The sequence below is a fragment of the Cupressus sempervirens genome, chromosome 6 (genome assembly GCF_028749045.1).
Source record: "Cupressus sempervirens isolate cs-2001-9-10 chromosome 6, ASM2874904v1, whole genome shotgun sequence".
Taxonomy (NCBI): Eukaryota; Viridiplantae; Streptophyta; class Pinopsida; order Cupressales; family Cupressaceae; genus Cupressus; species Cupressus sempervirens.
Genome location: NC_143123.1, coordinates 200145625 through 200153096, shown reverse-complemented (window position 1 = coordinate 200153096; position 7472 = coordinate 200145625). Strand labels below are relative to the sequence as shown.

The 7472-nt window shown below is 38.7% G+C and overlaps 1 pseudogene; it reads right to left on the bottom strand.

The window, feature by feature from the left end:
• Window positions 1-3358: 3358 nt before the first annotated feature.
• LOC149551924 (disease resistance protein L6-like) lies at window positions 3359-6492 on the bottom strand (annotated as a pseudogene).
• Between the last annotated feature and the right edge of the window lie 980 nt (window positions 6493-7472).

The following is a 7472-nucleotide window of genomic DNA, read 5'->3' as shown; positions in this document are numbered from 1 at the left end:
AGGACAAAGGGGGAGTTTGTTGTCCCTCTGATTTGTCCCTGATGACAAAACCAATATATCAGTGACATCGCTATGATGGTAGTTTGATTGGTATTTGTCTTTGGGACATTCAATGGCTCGGGAAGATGGCATACATTGATATATTACTAAGTGCCTATTGATCAACACTCAAGTTGGTGATAATAATGTTTGGCACAATACGTATAACATAATTTATATTGACCATGTGGGGACACCTCTATTGTGGTATCGTGATACATTGCATCGAGCGAATATTGCATTTGGTCATTAGGTTCATTGATTACACATAATTGTTTTAATGAGTTGCCTTGATGACAATAGTGAGACTTTTGCTCTTGCAAACAGTGATTGAAATGTTGAATATATTTCTTATCTTGACAATGGTCGGTCGACTTCAAAATGATTATGTATTATTTTGTGGATTTTCAATGCCTTTGCATTATTATTTAGGGTTCATTGAAATATGACTAGAGCAAACATAGTTCATTTTCATTTGTTATTTTGATAAAGCTAATTTTGTTTTGAACCCTAGAGTCGCTGCCATGGAATAATTGAAACAGTCTCAAAGAGGCTTTCTTCAGTTGCATTTCACATGGTTTTTTACCATGTTAATTAGCATTGATCAAGGATTCATTTGGTGGTCTTCTTTCCGATTTTGATCGAGCCATCTCGCAGTTTTCATGGGATCTTCACCGGTTGTTTTCACTTCAGTTTTTAAACAAGTACTTCAATCTATTTCACTCTTAGTTAAGAGTTGAATCGGTTTCTTTAAAAGAGGTAATAATCTTAAAAACAACAGTTACAATTGAATTCAATTCCTTTCTTCTAAAATCAGATTGAAGATTTAAAATTTCATTGTTGAAATTCAATAGCTGTTAAAAGCTTTTTATTCCTTGGTTGAAATTGAAAAGATTCAGTTATGGAAATGTACCTATTTGTTTTTCAGCTTTGAGTAAACTACTAACCCTAAGTAAAGGATTACCATGGAAGAAATTATGATCAGACAATTTGTTAAAAATGCAGATGTCTTCTATGTAACAGATAGTTACTTTCTCAGGGCAGTTGTATCTGTTTGATGACTCATTCAGATAGTTATTCTCAAATAGCTCTGAAAATTACCGAAGGGTAATTATTTTTTTTGAAGGTGCGTGTGTAAATGTATGTAGTGCAGAATGAGTGTACATAAATGTACTTTGAGAAAAAAGTGACTGCTGGAAAAACTTACTGAATGGTACAAAGTGATAGCATGTGCATTGGAAAGGTTTTTGAATATTTTTTTAACACAAAGACACATATTGTACTATTATGTATATAATTCTCTTCATGAATAGTCAATAATATTTTAATTACAAGACTGTGTGTCTTTTAGTGGAATTTTAAGTTGTGACTCTCGGTCTTCCATTGGTTGTATTTGTCTCATTGTAAAAGGTGGATTCTAGGTTGTGACTCTTGGTCTTCCAATTATTGTTTCTAGTGTGGTTCCTCGTAAGGAGCTCAAATAAGTTTGTAAATCTCATGTTTTTGCTCGAATGGGTGTTTATGGCATAGGTTAATTAAGAAACACACACAGACAATGAATACGAACAACAAACAACAAAACTCTTCTTCTTATTATTTGCATATGCCAAACAATACATTATGTTTTCATCCTCCGATATCCTCACAATGCTTTCCAAAGGGGTTATAAATACTTTCCAAAGAACTTTCTGAAAGGAGTTCATCGACCCTATACAACATGTCTCTACCACAATTTTCCCGTCAGCTATATAATAAGACTTTTTTCGAAGGGACCCGTCGGCCGATACACAATTTCTACCGACAACATCAATCCCCCCCAAAAAGAAAAGTCATCTCCTGACGACTAGCAAAATTAGGAGACAACCCACAACCAAGAAAAAGAAAATACTAGAGAGAAGAAGGAGGTGTCCCAGAAGAGTGTTGTTGATGACGTAACTCATACACTTGGTCAGTCTAGATGCGCAGATCTGTCTGAATCTATGAATTAATCTCTACGGCCTCCTTCAGTAGAAGCGCAGCATCCATAGCCTGCCTCTTGGCCAACTGTAACTCATGCTCTATCGCATCTGTATCCCAGATAGCCATGTCCCTCTCCTGTACCATTGTTGCCATATCCTTTAATAGTGTTACCTGCTCAGCTGCCCAAGCTACCTGCTTGTCGGCCAAATTAGTGGCTAACTTTTCTCTTGTCTCTTTTTCAACCGCAAGGGATCTCTGGGCTGCAACACTGTCTGCTGCCCTATCCGCCTCCGTGTGCTACCACACATAGTAAACCTCTTTATATAGTCCCATGATCTCATGTGCCAACTTCATCATCGGAGTGTCACTCGGTCCCAATTCTGGCTTAGTGGCCCAATCTGCCAACATCTCTGGTGTCTCAACTATCGGCCAACCTCTATCCACAAAACAAGTTTGAAATCTCTTAGGAAAAATCCCACGAATATATGCTTGAATCAATTGCCACTCCCTTCGCCAAGTGAGAGCCTGAATCACCACATCATGCCCCTTCTTCAATGCAGACTTCATAGTCCTGAGGTAGTCCCTGCACCTGTCCTCATCCGACTCGTAATCCTCCTTGGTGAAATTGTCCAATGACCATTCTGCATCACTATTGTCCTCCTCATTAGTGGGAGCCATGCCCACATCTGGGGCCACTTCCTCTGCTATCGGCGCAATCACGACATGTGGCATTCCCTCCTCCTGAGACTGGGCTCTAGTACAGGTGCTACTCTAAAATAGCTAGGGGACTAAATGGACAGGCCACACCTATCAGGAATGAGTCAAAACTGCTGCCTCAGAAAAACACTGGCTCTATCCATGACCTCTGGTTGTTCGGGCTGCGTTGGGTCCATACACTCCTGCACTCCTCCGTCTGGTACTTTCTCTACTGGAAGTGCCTGAGCTTCTGTTGACTGTACTACGGTAACAACTGCTACTGGCTGACTTATGGAAGGCGCCACGGGTGCTGCTACCGGAAGTGCTTCAGGGGCTGAAGAAGTCTCTCGGTTGATGGCATAGGTTAATTAAGAAATGCACATAGACAATGAATACGAACAACAAACATCAGAACTCTTCTTCTTATTATTTGCATATGCCAAACAGTACATTATGTTTTCATCCTCCGATATCCTCACAATGCTTTTCAAAGGGGTTATAAATAATTTTCGAAGAACTTTCCTGAAGGAGATCATCAACCCCATACAACATGTTGCTACCACTATTTTTCCGTGAGCTATATAACAAGACTTTTTTTGAAGGGACCCGCCGGTCGATACACAATTTCTACTGACGACAATGGGTACGAGGTTTGTAAACGATCTTTAATATATAAAAAATATCTCAATTTTCTCATTAGAATCCAATAACATTACATGTAGCCAAGAGGTTGTCTCAATTCTTTCAAGTCCAAGTGCTGCAGCTGTGACAGGTTAACAAGGATATCAGGAAGGTTATTTAAGTTTATACACTCTCTCAAGTCCAAGTGTTGCAGCTGTGACAGGTTGCAAATGCTATCAGGAAGGTCATTTAACCATTCACACCCACTCAAGTCTAGATATTGCAGCTGTGACAGGTTACCAATGCTATCAGGGACGTTAATTAACTTCCTGCAGCCTCCCAGATCCAAGTGTTGCAGCTGCGATAGGTTGCCAATGCTATCAGGTAGATTAGTTAACTTCCTACAGCCTCCCAATTCGAAGTGTTGCAGCTACGACAGGTTGCCAATGCTACCAGGGAGCTTATTTAAACTTTCACACCATGTCAAGTCTAAGTGCTGCAGCTGTGATAAGTTGCCAATGCTATCAGGGAGCTTATTTAACCTCCTACATCTTGTCAAGCTCAAGTATTGCAACTTTGACAAGTTGCCAATGCTATCAAGAAGCTTATCTAAGCTTTCATACCATTGCAAGTCCAAGTGATGTAGCTGTGATAGGTTGCCAATGCTTTCAGGGAGCTTATTTAAATGTGTACACTCTCCCATGTCCAAGTGTTGAAGCTGTGACATGTTGCCAATGCTATTAGAGAGCTTTTTTAAGCTTTGACATCTGAACAACTTTAAGTGCTGTGATTGTGACAAGTCGCCAATGCTATCAGGGAGTTTATTTAACCCCACACACCTTAAGTCCAAGTGTTGCAGCTTCTGTACGTAAAATAGTGAGGGCATAGAACGGATGATATTATTTTCTAGTTGCATAATCTCCAATTGCTTAATGTTTCCATCAAATCTGGAGTGTTTTAGTGCTTTGTACATCTTTTTTATTTGCGTAAGGATCATTTTTTTTTCTATATTCTTCCCAATCACAAAGGTGCAATTATCAAATCTTAACCATTTTAGGCTTGGAGGAAGCATGGTTTGCATGTTTTCTATCACACCTTCAATGCACACATTTTGTAAATGAAGATAGAAAAGACCTGGATTGTACAACATTTCAAACCTTCATAGATTACCTCCATTGAGATGAATGCAAGAGAAATTGATGTTGTTTGATAGGGTTCTTAAATGGGACAATTTCCATAGTCTGGTACCTTGTTTTTCTTCTTCTGCTATGGTTCACCCCAAATCTCGCAAATGGTCATGCATGTCAAATGCACCTTCATCATCAATCTTTATTAGCAACTTCATTGAAAGATTAGATATAGCAGTTTCTACCTTGGTGTACAAGGAGTTCCAGAAGACAATTGGCAAGCTTTTGTGTTCTCCAATGAAGAAGCACGCAATGTCAACAAATATTTCCTTTTCATCATCACTAAGAGCACCATAACTGATATAGAGTCTTTTGTGAATTTTTGGGTTGAGAGTAATGTTTTGAAGAGCTTCCAGCCAACAACCTGTGTCATTTTCCTTACCATACAAGAAGGATCCAATCACTTCCAATGAAAGAGGATGCCCCTTGCAAACTTCCACTATTTGTCTGGATATATTTTTGAAATTGGGAGTTGGAGATGCTCTAAGAAAAGCATGCCAACTAAATAACTCAAAGCCTTCATTTATTTGCAACCCATTCATCTCGTGAATGTATTTGGATGAGATAGGAGCAGTATTGAGAATTTTTTTGTCTCTAGTAGTAATGAAAACTCTACTACCAGGAGCCAGCCAATCTCCAACCAGGGCATTCAATTATTCAATAGAATCCACATCATCCAAAATTAGCAACACATGTATTCCTCCCAAACGATCCCCAAACAAAGATATGCCCTAATCAACATTGTTCACATTTACATCATTTTTGGTTAAGTCCTTAAGAATCTACTTCTGCAAATTTGTAAGGCCTATGGCATCTGCAGCAGAGGTGCGAACATTGGCAACGAAGGATGCAGCTTCAAAATAAGTATGAACTTGATTGTAGAGGGCCTTGGTTGCTGTGGTCTTGCCAATACCACCAATACCCCATATTCCAACTTTAACCACCTCATTCACTAAATTCAAATTTAGTTTGTGAATGAGAATATTCTTGACACTGTCCAATCCCACTGAATGTTTGGCAACTCGTAATGGCACTCTATCCAATTTCTTAATCAAGTCATTCACTACTGTTTTGACTAGCTGTGCTTCAAAACTGCATAGTTCCTACCAAAGTCTGGAAGAATTGTTGGTATTGTGTGAATTTTTTTGTTTATAATTTTTTGAACATGTTATTTTTTGTCAATGCTATTTCAGTTGTCCAATCAGCGTCTCTATTAATTGATTCATAGTTGTCTACATCTATGACATTCCCTAATGATTTTATTCAAATGCATAAACAATGAAAATTATAGCAAAACTTTTGTATTTCTACTTTCTCTAGTCAACTGATTCTAATTCTTAATTTTTGAGTGGGGGTGTTTGCCATTGAAGTTCAACTTTGCTGATCCAGCCAATTTTTATTTTAGTCTATGTATGATAGGAAAATGAAAGGAAGGCAGACTTGTTACTTACCCATCAGTCATATCCATTGACCAGCCTGAGTGAGAGCAAATCTTCTCCAGGGCATTCTTCCACTCATCTATCTCTTCCCTTGGGTGTCGATCTGGATGGCCATAATGCTTTTCAAATGTTTTTTTATAAGGGCAGTTTTTCCCTAGAGGATATCTAACATGAGTTGGATCCACATGATAAAATGGAGGGATAATCAAGCCAGGGGTCTTCAATATGGCAGCTGCCTCCTTCAGACACCAATCAGAATCTGCATAGCCTTCTGAAAATACAGGAATTCGAATGGCATTGTTCTTGATTGCTCTTTCCAGATTCTCCCCAATGATTTCCCCCTTTTCCATCTTCACACTGTCTAAGAACACACTCAATCCTGCTATAGAGAGAGCTTGGAAGAGATGATCGACCAGAGTCTTTCTCACATCTTTCCCCCTGAAACTTAGAAAGACATGATATCTCTTATCACTTTGGAAGGCAAGTTTAAGTGCGGGAGGTTCCTATTTTTGAAAGGTAGACATTGTAGTAGAAGTAGATGGGGTTGATTCTTCAAGGTGTGATTTTGAAGTAGATTTCGAAGTAGATGCCTAAAATCAGATTGAACTGAAGACACAGATGAAGAAGAAATTAAAGATGTAGAGCAATGAAAGAGAAGGCTTATTGAGCAGGTTATGCGCAAGGCTTATAAATGTGGAGAAGCGTAGACTGCTTTGGGGTGAGAGTGTTTGAATGGATCAGAGATAGTATTTGAATGGGTATGATATGATATGATATGATAGATTTTAATGACGTCCATGAGACTAAAGTAGTCTATGGGACCCATGCAATCACCCTCCCGAGTCAGGAGCGAAACTAGTCCGTTGTAAAGTTTTGGTTAACTTGTCTCTCCTTCTCTAAGTTTGGTAATCAAATCCACTGCTCTCTTCACTTGATCTTCCTCGAATAAATAGTTGAAGTCCCTGTTCTACAATATTTTTGTATAACTAGATCCAATGTCATTGTAAGCCAGGCAGTCTTTGACAAAGTGTTGCTCTGTCTCAACTATTCCCATATTACAAAATAAACATGTTCTATCTGCCCACTCTTCCTTTGGAACTTGCCACCGACCAATTTCACATTGCAACTGATGTGAACTAGTTCAAAGTTGTGCCATCAACATTTTTACTTTCCAGTTAATAGGTGCTCTTATATAGGCCTTTTCATCATGACTAGAAGTGGGATTAAATTCTTTAATGTAATAAGATTTTTTCCGCCTTATGCATCTTGTCCACAAAATATTGCAAAATTTTTCATTGAAAAACTTTTTATTTCTATAATGTTATCCGAGCAGGTTTGGATGTTGATATCCCATTTTCACATCCATTTGTCATTTTTTTTCATCCATGTGCTTTTCCGCCTCACAAGTTTTTCCTCTACGATCAACTTGGGCCAATGATGTGTTTCCAGCCCTTGGGTTTTCTTTAAGTAGCTTATCATCCGGACCAAAGAAATGACCTCTAATGGAAAGGAACCCACCTCCGCCAAAAGG